Consider the following 17,033-nt stretch of genomic DNA (forward strand, 5'->3'; position numbering starts at 1 on the left):
GTGGAAAGTACCTTGCTGTTCTGGTTAGAATCTACACCTTCTCTTTCTTCAACTCCCCTTGAATTGAATTAGCGACCGATGTACGTGCGTTCCGCTAAAACTTGAAATAAAAATAATGTCATTAATTGTACTCATTGCAGATGACGATCAAGATCATGATGAATCGATTGTAAAACGTCCTCACGCGCTAAGTCACGACATGGCAGGGGATTAATCGATTGAACAATTTTAGCTTACCTCTTTCAATAGCAGCTGCGCAGAAATCCCGCCAAATACCCAGTGAGAATAGAGATGCACACGCTAAAGGGATAAGAAAAATTGCACAGTGTTCATGTTTCGTTCACGCCGGGGCAAACGTACTGAATAGTCGATGTGTGTGGCTTTTAATACGTTCCCGCCTTATTAGACCGCTGGCTGGTTGGATGTAGTAACGTTGGCGCATTGATCTAAAACAGCGCTGTTAAGAATTCATCGTAAAGACTAATAGAGACAATAGGTATGAAAAGAGCCTTTAAAATGGCTAATCTTCGCTTGCTTGTTAATGCGTTACTTTGCTTGGCCGAGAACAGTAATGTCAACCTTAGAGCGAAATTTCATTAACTTCGGAAGCTGGATTTCTGTAATAATTGCTTTCTTAATAACTTAAGTAAGTTGATTGTCAGAGCTGTCGCGAAAGAGACAAAGTTTACGAGCAGGTGCCAAGAAGATGACAACTCATTCATTTCTATTCTAAATTTTACGAGTGTTTAACAAAAACGCGCGTTATCATTTTTTCATCGATCTAACACAGTTGCCTCGACGCGTGGTTTTGTTGCTACAGAATACTAGCCCTGCCTGTACCTGAATTTTATCTTCGCGGAAGTGAAGTTTGAAATTGAATTTACTGCATTCGCAGTTAAGTGCATACGGATATTTGATAGCTATTTGGCTTTTAAATATGCCCGTTTATGGCTCGGCTATTGTGTTTTTGTGTAAGTCCATTTTCGAAGTCATTCGAAACTCAGTTAAATCAGGTTAAAATGTCTGTTGTTCAGAGTGATGAAAACGTATTTTCTCCCTACGAACCCAATACATTGCCAAACAGACGGCTTATGAGAATAACGAAAATTATCAACTAGGAGATATTGACCTGATTTATAACCATATTCTCAGTATTAGCATTAACACAAATGTCTGAAAAACGGTAAGGGGAATTTACATTTCGAGCTTAGACTAAAACAGGTTCAAATTCACCTGTCTTTGTATCTGGAAACAAAAAGACTGAAGCGTCTCAACTGAATGTATATCTCCTATTTTTCTTTGATGTGATAATTACCTCAAATTAGCCCTCAGGGGTTTTAGAATTCGTCAAACTTGAAACTAAAACTGAGACGACAATAATTGCTCAGCACGTGGGCCAGAGCTTTCAGCTGACATTCGTTGTTCAGTTCTTGGAAAGTTTTCCACAGCGTTTTCGGTGTATTCGAATTTGTCTTTGGATATCAACCGCATCGACGAAACTAGCGTTCGTTTTGAAGATCTTTTGCAAATTTGGAAGCCGATTGAACAATGAGCCGGGAAATTTTTATTGATCAGTTACAGTTGAGTCTAGTCCGATAAGATAGGGGTAGAAAATTACGTTTATAAAAAAACAATAAGTCATTTTAAAACACTACGTTCAAAAGAAGATGCTAATAATTTAAGACGATTTCACCTCTTTATCTGCTATGTTTATAAAAAGCCTCTGTGCTGCTAGTATCGTTAAATATAAATTAAGACATAAATAAAGACCTGAGAGCCGACAGGCCTATATTACCACAGGCTTTGTAGAAGAAGGCGATGTGCGGTAGATATAAAAGAGAATATGTAATTAAAACTTGTAAATTAGAACCTTTTTTTCTGAATTCAAGGAAACCATATTGCCGAAGGGGTTTTAATTTTCCTACTTTGTAAACTAGAAAGCGGCATTCGCACCTTTTTAAAGACATTGTTAATACGAGTTAAACAAATGAACGATGAATGACCCAGTGTTGGAGTTTCTCGCCATACCAGTCAAACCTGAAATTTGGAAGTCGCAGAAATTATTGTAACATCAACATCTGTAAATTTGAAGTGATCTAAATATTCTCAAGTTAGGCATTGTGAAGAAAGGAGGAAAAATTGTGAAAAACGATAAATGATGACCAAGTTGAATTTAAGCATATAAAAAAATACTTCAAATCCGGAACGTTTTGTTTGGATCCGCAAATTGAAAATTATCGTTTGTTTAGTCAGTAAGAACTCTTTTAAAAATAATTTAATCCCTATGATATGATCTTCCGACAAACACATGTAATTTGATTGGTTTCTTTACGACATTTATTTCCCTTTACATAAATTTTCTCATAATGGTTTAAACGCAAAACAGTTTTCAATTTCTTTACGATGTTCTCAGGAACGGGCTAAATAAATGAGCTTATTCTTAGCCGATATCTTGTAAATACAAAGTGTCAATGGAATAATTGCCGTATTTCATGCCATGCGTGCGACACGAGAAATGTCACAAGCGAAATTGTAAAATTGCGTTTGTTCAGCTAAGGTGTAACGAAACAAAAGGTGTAAAATTGTTTCCACACTTTAAAAATTCAACAATAAAGCCCATTTAACAAAAGCAATAAAAATTCTTCCTAACTCCGCACTTATCACTCAATAAAGTTCCTGAAGATCGCCTTTGTCGTATGGAATTGACTGTTTTCTTTTTTCTCAGTTCCTGTTCAGAATAACCTGAGTGAATCGAAAAAAAGCGAACGACTCATGGCATGAAACAATAACATGACAGAGTGCTTCGTTTGAGTTCGGTAATCTTGATGAAGATTTGGTAGTTACATTGTAAGCCCTTTACATTGTCCGACATACACAATACAGTGACCCACGTGGTCCATTCGTGGTCTAAATTAAAGCCGGATAAAGTCAATAGTTATTCTCCTTTGACTGCAATGAAATACAATGCGTTGAATTCTTCCTACTCTTAATAGCTGGTTCATCACGTAGAATGGTTCTGAATTTCGAAATAATGAGTAACATTGAGCTTTTTCATTCGTACTGGGGCTGTATTTTGCAGTAACACTAATTTCGATTTAGAAACGGTGAATTCGCTTCCCATACTGTGTTAGTTTACCACATCATTGAATATTAGTTGTTTGTTTAGAAAAAGATATTAGTGTTTATTTAGCCGCCTTGTCTGGCTCCTTGTGTACATATTCATTTACAACTTCGGTCATGTAGCATGACGGAGAAGGGTGCAAGACGCCCTCAGCTGGATTTACTTTACGCAGATAGCTCTTCAGAACTTCACTTGGGAAACTTGAACGCTGTTCTAACCTGCATTCGGAACATCAAAGCTAAACTTCTCGTTACCTTATGCATGTTAATTATTACCTCGTTGCCTCTGAACAGGACTAAGGGAAGTTTTCAGAGTTACTAGATGTTCACAGTTTTGACCGTTTGAATTTCAAGGAGAGAAAAATTGTATCCTCTATTATAAGTCAGTAAGAAAGACGGCACATATTATCTCAAGATTCAGATTCTCCCAAGGTGAATTACACAGCTAGCTAAGCATGGTAAGGAGAACTTTCCTACTGATCCAGTAATTATAAATCATCAGAAAAATTATGCATCGTCGAAGAGGCTCAGCCAAGCGTACGCTGTGTCACTCAAAATCCTAACTGACCGTAAAGTTGTGGAGATTGCAAGGTACAGCCCGTTCTAGCAACTTGCGAAGAATCTGTTTTATGGGATAGGTCGATACTTGTTAAACAGTTACTCTCTCTTTAATAACAATACGGGGAGATTCAGTAGTTTTAAGTTTTATACCCAACATTTTGCTGTAGGCGCCAGATTCCGTCACAAAAACAAACTGGTACTGCCTGTAAAATGTAGTGAAACTGTCAAACAGTGTATCTTTGAAAAAAGAAAAACGACTTATAGATACGCAGGAAAAGTTGATAAGATAAAAGTAAACTGAACAGCATGTATGTACTGGTGGTGAAAACACATCGAAAGCAGAGAAAATAAACTGTCAGGCCTAGTGCCATATTCAAGGTATCTGAAGTCATAGTTTAGTAGGAGAACGTCACCTCAATCAGTAATTGAATGAGTCTCGTATGATTTTTTAGCTATCAATAAAAATGTAAAGGGCATTTTTGTCCTCAAACTAGTTCTTTAGCCCTTTATTTTAAAGCTGCCTGCATGTGTGTCAATTTCGTGACTGCCCAAGAGGTAAATCAAAACTATTTTAGATTTGCGTGTGGACACATTGCCACAATACATCACCAGTCTGAAGTGCGTTCATGCTTTACCACATTCTGTGGTTTGATTGTGCTGATTCTGTTTAACATAATCCAGTGGTTACAGTATTGTTTTCACACCAACTGTAACCAACCTGCTCCAGTCTTTAAATTGGTACCAGATATTGGAGAGTTGTGTTCTGCTTTCGTGGGTGGAAGGTTTTAGACATTAGATCAATGCCTGTCACACGCGAGAATTTCATTTAAAAGAATAATTGCTATAATATAGATTCGAATGGTTATACATTTGACTTTAACAAACTTTCGTGGGCGGAAGATTTAAGACATTAGATGAATTCCTGCCACACGCGAGAATTTCATTTAAAGGAGTAATTGATGTAATATATATAGGTTCCAATGGTTATACGTTTGACTTCAACAAACATAAAATTTCTCTTTCCCATATAAATTCATTCATTAACTAAGGGATATTTTATCGATGTGTAAAAATGTTGTCAAATTGACACCAATAGTAAAAAGTAACACTAGTGATAACGTGCAGAATTCATTTGCACAACTGTCCGTCTTTCAAAAAAAAGAAAAGAAAGCTACGGTTGAGTCACTGTGGTATTGCTGAGAACAATTTTATTTGCCAAAATTCCACTTATTCTTCAAAACCAAACATTGTCAACAAATTATGACTGCGTTCACATTGCCTTTAGCGTAGGGTCAAATAGCAGCGCTCTTTCCTGAAAAAACTTTCTGATGAATGCTCAGCCATTATATGGACTATTCCAGTACTGGAAAAATACAGAATACAAAATTATTCCCATTACGAGTTATCAAAATTGCAACATTTGAAGGGAAGTAGACTTTGCATGTTTGTTTTGAGCTGTCTGGTTCAGCATGCCATATTTAGTCTCAGGAAATGTAAATTCTGTTGAAGTTGAACCTCTATCTAGAGCATGCATGTTGGCGAAGCTAGTGCCTGCCACACCGTGCTTCAACCACAAAGTCTAAACAGGATGGCAATGGGCTTCGCCGCATCCCAATCATTTAACAGTACAGACTTAAGTTTCTTACACTTACACCTCTCTAAATCGTTCAGGTTGAGTTGAGCTACCTCAATCATTTAACAGTACCTTAACCTTTGAGAATGACCCCTCTTCTGAGCGAGCACGTGAACCAAGTTAATCCACGCCGAGTCTCAATCTTTCAACAGTAACTTAACTTTAAAACTGACCCTTCTCCTTAGCATGCACGTTGTCGACTAGGTTGGTCCCCGCTGAACCTCAATCACTTCCTGACAACAGTAAATTAACTGACACTGACATCTCTCCAAAGCTTGCACGTTGTCAAGAAGGTTGGTCCCGGCCGAACTTCAATCGTTTAACTGTAACTTCATTCTTTTTAAGATTGACACCACTCTTGACTACTCACGTGGTTTGGTGACTATCACATTTCAGTCGTTCTACTTGTCTCTGAGAAAGATACTTGGGTAAAACCATACTCAACAGACAAGCTTGAGCTGGGGTATAATAAACTTGTTTTTGATTGGACACTGAAAATAGCATGACTTTTTGTTACCTGTTTTGAAAGGTAAGCTATATCGAAGGTCAAGTTAATTTTGCATTTTTTCCACAGATGCAGCGAAATTAAAAAGAAAATCAAGTTTTCAGCGATGAGTGCTGCAAAGAAAACAAACGGGAAAGGGAGCGATGCTATTAATGATAGTATTTTGGAGGTGGACTGTGAAAAAAAAAAAAAATACAGCCAATACCAGGTAAATTAGGCACTTTCCTAAAATATGATGACGTTGACTTCATAATAAAAGAACTAAAACATAATTTCCTTCTGCCAAGGATGCAGAAAAAACAAACAAACAAACAAAACCATGGGAAATACTCCTTAAAATCCCCCATTTGGATTTAACATTTTGATCCAGGAACTTGCAAAATAATCGACTTCAGGTTTGATTCTGGGAGCGAAGGTACATGTACAGTTGGACTCGCGTTGGCCACTTCATTACAAGCTTATCAGGTTCCTTTCATAGTTGATATGATGTCTTCCTCAAGACTGACAATTCTGCTAACGTTCCTGAGCATATTTCTTAATATATCCTTGAATTTGTTTTTAAAAATCAATTCAAGCTTTGCTTTCCGTCGAATGCAACTCCATTTGAACTATAAGCAGGATACGAAAACCTGGAACTCGCATTTGTGGTATTATTTTGGGCATTACACGAGTTTTACACAAATCTACGTTAGAACTTTTTGTCGATTTGTAGTTGTAACTCTGATGCATTTACAGTTCTAAATAGAATGCCTGCAGGTAATTAAGAGAAATTCTGCTTTCCATGAAGAAACTCCTTACCATTCAGTCGCCAAAGCAGGCATCAGCCTCGCTAATAAATGCAATTCGAAACTCGAGCAGACAATTTCTTTTGTTGAGAGAAATCAAAATTACAAATTAGTATTGAAACCAGAAAACCAAACCTGTTTGGTCATAGTGTCTAAGTTACAGTCTCTATCTATGAATCAATTCATTACTGATTGAAATGTCAAAGCGAAATCTGTAATGAAAAGACGGCATTGATGGATTTTACAGCTCTAAATAGAATACCTGAAGCTCATTACGAGAAATTCTGCTCTGCACGAAGAAACTCCTTACAAATTGGTCACAAGCACAGGTATCTAATAATAGGCCTTGATAATAGCAGTTCGAAACTCCAGCAGACAATATCTTTTGTTGAGAGAATTCAAAATTACACATCAGTACTGAAACCATAACGCGACCTGCTTGGTTACAGCGTCTACGTTACAGTCTCTATCTATAAATCTATTCATTACTGAGTGGAATATGAAAGCGAAATCTGTAATGAAATGAAAGCACTGAAAAATAACAGAACAAAAGCAATTGAGCCATACATGTTATGAAATACATCTCAATCCAAACCATTTTGTATTGCAGTAAACACTACTTACAACTTTTCACTGCTTACTGAGAATTTTGAACTTATCCTTCCGAGATCTTAGAGCATATAAAATTTTCATAAAAAGCTATGATTTGAGGCCAAATTAGATTAAGTAGTTCTTATACAGCTACCATTAATTCTGTTGCGGTCGACGTAATATCCTCTTCAAAGCTTTACCTGCCTTAAGTTTTAACAGTCATGGTCACAAAGTATGAGCAGAATAAAAAGCGTTGTTGTTCTGAGCTATACTGCTTCACCATGCGTTATCAGCGAGGAAAAATCTCCTTTTCTTTGTTGTGTAGAATTTTCTTGTCTTTTTTCTCCGTTGTATACGCAGCTGAGCTGGTTTGTTTATAAATATCTATTTTATGATTTCCTCCTTTATTGTATGGGTGCAGGTACAATATGATTGATTAACTAACATACAACCAGAAACGCATTGAGAAACATTCAACTTTGAAGTCTCTACAGGCTTATCACCTGTGAGGGCTGATACCAAAGGCCGACATCGAGATTTGTCACACCTCCAATAAGTCGTATTTGAATTCACTTTGTGTTAACACAGCTGCAGTAATATATCAATTGTGCGGCCGGGATGTCTTTGACACCGTTATTACGGCACTGTGATTGCGTTTTGAAGTCGGTAAAAAGAATTTAATCATCATCCTTAACAGAGCTTTTGTTCCAATCATCAGTTCTTCTTCCTTGTTATCATGCATTTCTTTTAACGCTAATTCTGAGAATTTAGCGTTACATCAAGACAATATCCCGCAGCGTGAGTTTGATGATTTGTTTCGTATTCGCTTCACCTGTTTGTTTGACAGAGTATTGATATACAAATCAAAATATATTGTTTTGAATTAATTAAATGGTACAAAACTCCCTCAGAAAACACTAGTTGCCAATTTTTGATGATAGAAGAAAATTGTAATTGAAATATCATAAAACAAAGAAGAATTGCCGTTTATTATATGTACTGAGATTTACTCTAAACGAAGCAGTGAAAAAAAAACGGTATGTCAAAGAATAGAAACAATCTGATTGGTCATGCAATTTTTCTCACTGGTAAAACATATCTTATGACCAATCACAGGCCGTAAACGAAATTTCTCACTAATTAAAAGATCGTATTGGTTTTCCCGCCTTTCGGCGCGGCTTCCGAAAGTGAAGTTCACAACTTTCGCTGGCCTGCTTCCCCTGAATCATGTCTTCAAGGTCTGCAGTCATTCTTTCAGTTGAGCAATTTATCGAAGACCAAGAAAACGAAAATTCAAAACAGAAAACTCAACAATCAAACGTTGCTTTGCTTAAGGAATTTCTGACGCTGGAGCCGAGTCAAGACTTGAAGATTGAATTACCGCAAAGAAGCTGAATGCATGAATCAGCGAATTTACCATTTCGGTACGAAAGAAAAGAGCTTTATACTTTTCTTTGAACAGACTTTGTTATCTTTTTTAATAAGCTGTTTAAAAGTACAATTTCGCCTTTATAAGCATAATAGAATCCAGTCATTTAGGCGACTTAACAACGCGTACGATATTTATTCACTAGTTGTCGGAAGAATCGAAAAATCACTCATTCTTAGTTCTAGAATTGTATTTATGTACGTCACAGTTAAGTTTGGTAATGTTTTCAAATTTTAGAAGTTTCAACCTCATCAAAATAGGATTAGTATATGCATCAAAAGTACTTCTAGAAATTATCTTAATAATGACTAACTCGTTTCTAGATTACTACAAATAACCTATTACATAAAGTAATTCTGTGAAAATGGGAAATTTCTTTTCTCCACATAGTCTTTGAACTGATAGAATATTACCTGATCCTATGTTCAAATGACAGCTCTGTTGCTTGAAAATGACCTAACCTCGATCAGAATCTTCCAGTACGCTTTAATTTCTTTGCTACAATGATCTTAGTCTGTCATTAAACACCAAAGCATGGCAAGGAACCATCGTTCCTTTTAACGTTAGTTTGAAAATGCATATATCCCATACATGTGAAATTCTTGAAAAAGTGTACAGTTAGGAGATCGATATGTAGTACAAGCTGATTGTTCAATAATGTCAGAAGTCATTTTGGCTGCTGCCAAATAGAGATCCTCTCCTACTTCTCTCCCCAAATAATGTTGACAAATGGGAGAAGTGCTAAATATAGGCCTTTCCACGAATATTCGGATATTTAGAACTGTCCGAGGTATTTAGAAAATATTAAAATGTTTAGAAAATCTAGGGATATTTAGAAATATTCACAGCTTTTTTTGGCTGACCTCTGTGCTAAGTGATTCAAAATATGTTTACTTTTAAAACAAAACTAAAAGATATTTAGAGGGTTTTTCCAGATGTTTCGAAAACGTTTGCGATATTGAGAAATTTTTTGAGAATTTCCAGAAAGACATTTAGGCAATTTAACGTGATGTTTGGAATTTTTTTCAACTTGCACTGGCCTAAAGCTCTAAAGGCTCGTTTAATTTTAAGAGAATTTTTAAATATCACTCCAGTGTAAATCCTCGCATTCATACCATTACATATACTAATTTTCGTTCCAACTATTCACACTTTAAAGTAAGTTTCTTTATTGTAGAAAGTGAGACAATAGGTTCCTCGCCATCACAAGTTAACTTAGTAAATGGGATATTACATATATTATAGTCGTTTTCAGCCATTATTTGTTATGGGATGGGTAAATGCACCGAAAGGTAAATTTTGCAGTGAAAAGTTTGTTTTTTAACGCATATACGGCTTCAATAAATACTTTACTTTAGGAATTAACGAAGACAGGCCTTCCTGGTCTACCTTCACCAAAAAATGCAAAACTGAGACTCCAAATTAGCAGAGCAACGGAAGGACGTTTTGCTTTGTGTTCACTCTTGACGAAGCCAAATAATCGATAGAAGTTGAAGTCTGCTCTGTCAAAAAACTTGAAGATTTTTTAGCGCAACAGTAGCTTGTTCCTAAGGTACCTAAGCAGCTACTACTATACCTGCCTGACACCACTCTTACTCAAGGCCCAGGTCTCGTGTGTGTGTGATCTTGAGACAGGAAATTCCACAATCAATGTTCTTGAAACATGACGAAAACGTTGTCCGTCGTATTGATTGCTCATTTAAAATTAGAAAAACAAAGAGTTTTCTTTCAACGAAAATATATTGGGGTATGTAGTGACAATTTGAAGCGTTTGTATTCGGCTCTATTTGGAAACACTCGACTATCTGTGACCTTACTGAAAGTGTGAACACTTGCATACGACTATAATATTATTATTGCGTTTAAAGACGAATTTATTTTCGTTTCGTCTAGGATAATCGTAGTTGGCCGAGGAGGTTACCGTCGAGTTTTTAATTTTTATATCGTTCAGGCAGGAACGAGCAAACACGTCGAAAATTGCCACGTTGGCTTGTTGTCGTCAAGCATCATGGTATCGATCCTTATGAAAACCGCTCATTTGATACGCCAATCCTCCGATATACATGTAGAAAGATAACAAATGTTCAAAATACTGTGCTTTTGCGCAAATGTAAAAGTAAGGTAAAAACTTATGCTAAGTGGCAAATGTTTATTGAATTTACCCCGCCTATCGATCTTGATCCCTGCGAATGGCATTAACAGTAGAACGTAAATGTTTTTTTGAGATGTGAAGCTAACACAAATAATTATAGACTTTTTTGTATTATCATTATTGTAAAATTGACGCGCAGTCAGCCCAGAACCCGCAAAGGTAATTAGTTCACTAAAAATAATAGTTTACACACCTTTTTTGTTTAATTCCAGTTCAGTTCCTAGTACTTCTTGTAGTCTTGGATTTAACTCTTTTGACAAACAGTAACTTCACCTGCGGGTTCAAAGGGAAAATTGGAACTCACTAGATCAATTATTCATTCTCCACAGACACTGTACCTACTGCGTTAAAGTTTCGTGTGTGTTAAGAGTGGTTTTTGTCCAAATTTGGCTATATTTAAAGAATATAGACTGACATCTAGAAAGCGCTGCTCACTGAATCTTGTTGCTTGATCTTCCTCACCCCACTACGCCCACGCCTCATTCTACAGAGGTCTACAAACTTCACAATCTCACCTTCTCTTTCTACTTTTTTGCTTCACATTTATTAACAATTTTTCATAAACAAAACAAAAGTTAAGAGGTGGCCAATCGCGGATACTACAAATTATCAAACAACGAAGTACCTTCACTGTGTATAAATGAATCGACACGTCTTAGCGTTGCATGTAGTCTTGAGTAACTCTTTTTTAAAACACAGTTATACCACTGAAATGAGTTCCTTATTCAGCGTGCTACTTTGTGCTCAACATTTTCTTCACTACTTAATGTCTTCGGAAGGCATACTAATACACTCAAAAAGCTTTGCTGCCAACAAATCACGTCGATTCGTCCCTCTAAGCAGCACAAAATCCGACCGTCAAATTTATTTCGCTACATTTGTTACTCGTGTGATTCCACTTGTCAAAGAATCGTCTGCTCAGAAATCACGTCGATTCGTCCCTGTAAGAAGCACAAAAACCGACCTCCAAATTTGTGATATTTCGCTATATTTGTTACTCGTGTGATTCCACTTCTCAAAGAATCGTGTGCTCAGAAATCAAGTCGATTCGTTCCAAGAGCTAAGCACAAAAATCTACCTTCAAATTTTTGTTATTTCGATCCATTTTTTACTCGTGTGATTCAGCTTCTCACAGAATCGTCTTTAGAATAAATTAAACGGAACAGTCTTTGTAGCTTACAACCACAATTAAAGAATATTAGACTTATTACTTTTCCTTTTTTTTCATATAATAATCCTGTTCATCATTACTAATCGATATTCATTTCATTACTTGATCAGGAAAAACAAAAAAGCGAAAAGCAAACCCATTAAAAGTATCGCAGTTTACCTCAACTGTAGCTTGATTGTCTGATATTAGAAAATCTTGCTAGTCCAGTTTAAATGCTCGTTGGCTATGTTCACTGTTTTCACATTATCCACTGGCCGGCGATGAATTTTAAATATTTCGTGTATAAACTAAGCCAGTATTTCCTTTGTTCTTTTATTTGCTTCGCATTTTCACGAACGCGCGTGAAGCCATTGTTCTTTTCATTGGAGCTGACGCCTCTTGTTTGGTTAAAAGATGAAACAAAACCACTCTGTGTTTTTCAAGGAAAAACACAACTGCAATTTGCTCGAAAATCTCTGCGTAAACAGCATGACGAAATGTCCGTCAGTGAAGTGTTAAGAGGCATTTACTGGCATTGTTTTCAAGTTTGCTGAACATAAAATGATTGTTTTTCTTGATACCGAAGCCGTGGAAATTACCTAAAAACGTTTAAGTGACAGTGAAGTTCCTTATCTGTTACTCCATTATCGAAAATTGAATTTAATATTCATTGCTCTCAAGTGATACGGACTTTGAAGTGAGTGAATGAAAGTGCTTTGGACGGGGCTTCCTCAGCTGGGTTAACAAAGCTGATTTCTAAATTCGACATCTAATCTTGCTAAGGTAAAAACATATCGTTCTTTGTTTTCTTAAAGGGATGATTCAATGCAAATCTTGTCAAGTTAAGTCTAGGCAATCTTACAAACCAGTCAATGGAGCGTAAATTATTTCAACCTCTGTATATTTAACGACAACTCGTGATTAGTAAAACGTGTAATGTTCACTATTTCGTTTGGAGGAAAACACCAGTTGTAATTGATAAACGGTACATAAATACGCCACGCGTTACTTTTTAAACTTCGAATCGTTGCGTTTCTTTTAAACAAAAATTAATAATGAAAAAAGCAGAAAAGACCTGTTTTGATATAACTGAATATTTTCAGCATAATAAACCGTACTATACGAACATACTGCTTAACGGCTTAAAGTCATAAGTGAATGTTCCGAATTTCTAGTGAAAAGAAATTATTATAAATTATTTGTCCAATGTTATTGGGAAAAGGTTTGTATGGCGAAATCGTGGAACAATGCTCCTTACATTGTCCTTAATGCTAATAATTTTTGTGATCATTAAATTAATTCTCTTTACTTTAATACTTGTTTGTGTATTGGTTTAAAAAAGGGATACCGATCTTCCTACGGCTCACATAATCACCTAACTCAGATATTTCGTTGTTATAGGTAATTAAAGATTATGCCTGAAACAAGGCTGATTTCAAAACGAAAAGAAAACATGCGCTTATTTCTTTTAGCTTCTACGCAGACTCTATAATTTGCCAACCTTCTCATAACCACTTGTCTCAAAATATTTGTATTGGTTTGAATATTCTTCTCACGTCTGTTTGACTTCCATAGTTTTTTAAACTTCTCTTTCCCAAAAAATGGGACTGATAAATTTAATCTTGTGATATCTCAGAATACTTCCCAGCTCTATGCCTTATAACTGAGACCTTTTACACTGAATTAAACACGTGTTTTAGCCGTTATTTCAATTTTCAATTGCTGGCTTAAAAGGAGAATGTTCTTTTAGTTTTCAGAAGCTTTATTTTTTCATTCTTGTTAATTGCATTAAAGAATGAGATTTACGACGGTTTTGTTCGAAATCAATTTGCTTTCATTTTCTTTCAGTAAGTGAAGCGTGACGTTTTGAACGTGCTGGAAATTGAAAACGTAAAAAAACAACTTTAAGTCATCTGTGATTTTCTCATGCCTTTAAGATGCATTTGGCAAAATTATTTAATGTCTTAAAGTCACCTGGTGAAATAAGTGCATTTGGTGAAACCTGATAGAGGTTACAAGCCGGTTATTTCCCAGCAAGGCAGGCTGATAGCTGACATTTCAACTGGTTGTTTATTTTAAAGAAAAGAATAGCTGACTTGAAATCAGTTGTTTCCAAAGTATACTAAAGGCGAATTGAAGAACACAAAAGCAATAGGTATTGATGAGAAGTTTAGAAATCATTTTACGCAACTTTTCAAATAGATATTCCAAGAACGAGCAACATGTTATTTTCTCAGACAATATCAATAAAGATACGGTGGACAAGGAGAAAAACATCAGCTCCCCGCCACAAGAGAGGTTATTTTCTGGAAATTCTTAAGCTTACAAGGAACGAAATGTATAGTAATAAAAACGAACAATGAATATTCGAATTTTATTCTTACAGTCGTAAAGATAAGCGACAAGCTTGTTTTTTTTTTCCCAGTTAGTCTATCTTTGTAGATAATATTTGCTTATTGGTTTTAATCTAAGTTGGATATACAAAAGGTGGGAAAATTGGCAACGTTTTGACGGTGGATTTCACTGCAACAGTGAAGGGAAGATGAAGGCAGAGGTGAAGCTTTCTGGAATAAGGAAGCAGTTTCTGAATGAAGGTGCCTATTATACAGAAAGATTTAAATTTACACCACAACTGTAAGACTGAAAAAACGGAAATTACTGAGTAGAAACGAACATCATGGAATATACTACAACAATGTTATTGCTTTTTCCCCGAAAAAATTTACTAGAATCCAATCATTTTTATTCTTACATGTAATATCCCAAGGCATTCTATATGCAGTACCAGCGGGATACAAATATAGGATATGACAAATCGTGATTTTCGAATCCGAAGAGGCGGCACAATGGAATATTAGATTTAGCTTGTGAGTAAAGATAGAAGTTTAAGAATCTTGCGAATAGAATGTGAAGTAGCTTTGTGGTAACTACTTACAGAGTTCATTTCTGAAAGATTTTTATCTGATAACTTATTTCTTACGTTTGTTACATGTCGAAACTTGTAAATGAATTTAGCTCAAGTAACACATTGCAAATTAGTGGTTTTCACTTTTCAGAAATTTCTCCGTTTTGAATTCCATTTTTGTGCGATGAGCTCTAACAGAGCCATTCCAAATGCTTCATAAGGACGAAATAATTCAAGTACAGTTTTTTTTTTCAGATTTTCTTAAGAATGGTTGTGTTGACTGATTTACAAAGTCAGTAAGCGAAAATAACGGATTTTTACACTGCAGGTTTTCTTTAAATCATAACACGTAGTGTAATTTCAGCAACTCGTGCAATTCTTTTCTGTTGAAAATAATAATTTCAAAACTGATCTAAAATCTAAATTCAGTTCTGCTGATGAAGAAGAATAACTTACTGTGAATCGCGGGCCCACTTGCTTTAAAAGTGAAATAACGTCATACAACAGATGACTCAATTTGGCGGCTGGGATGCCCTCTGGTTTTTCGCCAGTGTTAAGGTCTTCCTTAAAGGCCTTCTTTTAACTAATTGCATCGAAATGATTAAGTAATACGTGAGTAAACACTTCTGTTTCACAACGGAAGTAAATAACTAGACGTTTCGCGAAGATTAAATAAGATTTGTTATTAATAGATAATATCGAAAATTAGCAACCTGTCTCTATACGTTATGTTGAAGGGAAGCGTTTCCGCCACTTGTTTGAATCCGTTTTGAAATATTCTAATAATATATTTGGAAGATCACTTTTTGAATTCTTTCATGTGGGTCGGAACGACGTGGAATAAATCTTTTTTCTTGCCTAAGAAAAAAAACATTTTGTTCATCGGTAAATTGGCTAAGCCGACTAGTTAAAGCGCAATTATTAAATATCGTCGCAAAACTAAAGAAGCGGAAAATAAGCTCTCAAACACCATCACGAGCATTTCCAAAATTGATTTTCTAACGCCGTTCGTCTTATTACAAGAGTAAATAAGAAAGCGCTTGGTAAATGAAAATATCCGAACGTTTTGTTTTCCTGACCGGAAAAACACGTTATCTGAACAAACGGTAATAACTTAAACGAGTAAGATGAATTAAATTGATTCAGTACTCCTCCGTAATTGCTCAAAAATCATTTGTAATTGTTTAATACGAATTATCTTAATACGAACTATACTTTGAAATTATCGACATTTTTGACGGCATAAAGCCAGCAGAGACATTGGAATCATGTGGTGTGAAAATTACGAAAGATTGAATTGGAGGCGCATCAAGCTTTAAGGAATAATATACGATTTGACAACGATATAGATAACAAAAGATTTCGCAGAAACAAATGCACGAGATGATTTAAAATTTAATTTAACTGAATCTCGGTTAAATCTCCAATTCATCTATAAGACGATTTACCGGAGTCACTGAGTATTAAAATATTAAAATAACTAGGTTTCATAAATGTATCAAAGAATATAGAACCGTTTACAATCAGGTTAACTCGTTGTAAAAGTAAAGAACGTGATATTAAAAATGAACACAACTGACGAGTTGGTTCCTAGCTTGTCATCGTGTTAGTATAAAAGAATTAAGAAAACATATCAGTTTCGTAGAATAGCTGGGTTTGAAATAACAGTAAATTTATACACTGTCACGAGTACTTATTTTATATGTTGAGGGAGATAATTCACTTAGTGTGTTCTTTTCAAATTCGACTGGAGAACAGAAATGTCTTCGCGGACCTGTATAGAACTGACAAAAACTGTAATAAATTATTGTTTCATAAACGTATAGGATTGCGAACTGAATTGTTGTTTATAGTCTTAAATGACCCAAATAATTAAAAAGCCAGTCAAGGCGCGAATGATATACGAGTTGAGAAAAAAAAACCCTGTTTTTACCATAACAAGCTATTGCAACTAAAATCTATTGTCAAAAAGAAACGCCATATTTTTATCGGTGCAAATGTCTCATGCCTGATACAAAAATACACAATCACAGATATAATAAGTGCAAGTTGTTGTTACCAACAGATACATTAGTAATGTATCTCAACTATTCACTAGGTGATATAAGATAATAAGATCCGAACTGCCACATAAAGTTACCAAAGGCGTGATCGTCAGAATTTTGTGTTGTGCTTTCTCGTAACGTAATTTTACTTACGCCT

The 17,033-nt window shown here is 35.5% G+C and overlaps 1 protein-coding gene across 5 annotated transcripts in view; it reads right to left on the reverse strand.

Moving 5' to 3' along the window:
• The window catches only part of LOC145470304 (doublesex- and mab-3-related transcription factor 3-like), a 65,134-nt gene that overhangs the window by 14,645 nt on the left and 33,456 nt on the right, over positions 1-17,033 (reverse strand). Inside the window, exons 1-3 of one of the 5 annotated variants that reach the window (XM_081454138.1) lie at positions 15,288-15,806; positions 10,970-11,049; positions 12-300 (exon numbers count right to left, since the gene is read on the reverse strand). The gene's annotated coding sequence lies outside the window, so the exon portion shown is untranslated. Of the gene's footprint in view, positions 1-11; positions 8,835-10,969; positions 11,050-12,106; positions 12,935-15,287; positions 15,807-17,033 lie in introns of those variants that run through there. The other 4 variants (XM_081454139.1, XM_081454142.1, XM_081454144.1 and 1 more) reach the window with 4 other exon arrangements.

The sequence above is a fragment of the Orbicella franksi genome, chromosome 15 (genome assembly GCF_964199315.1).
Source record: "Orbicella franksi chromosome 15, jaOrbFran1.1, whole genome shotgun sequence".
Classification (NCBI taxonomy): Eukaryota; Metazoa; Cnidaria; class Anthozoa; order Scleractinia; family Merulinidae; genus Orbicella; species Orbicella franksi.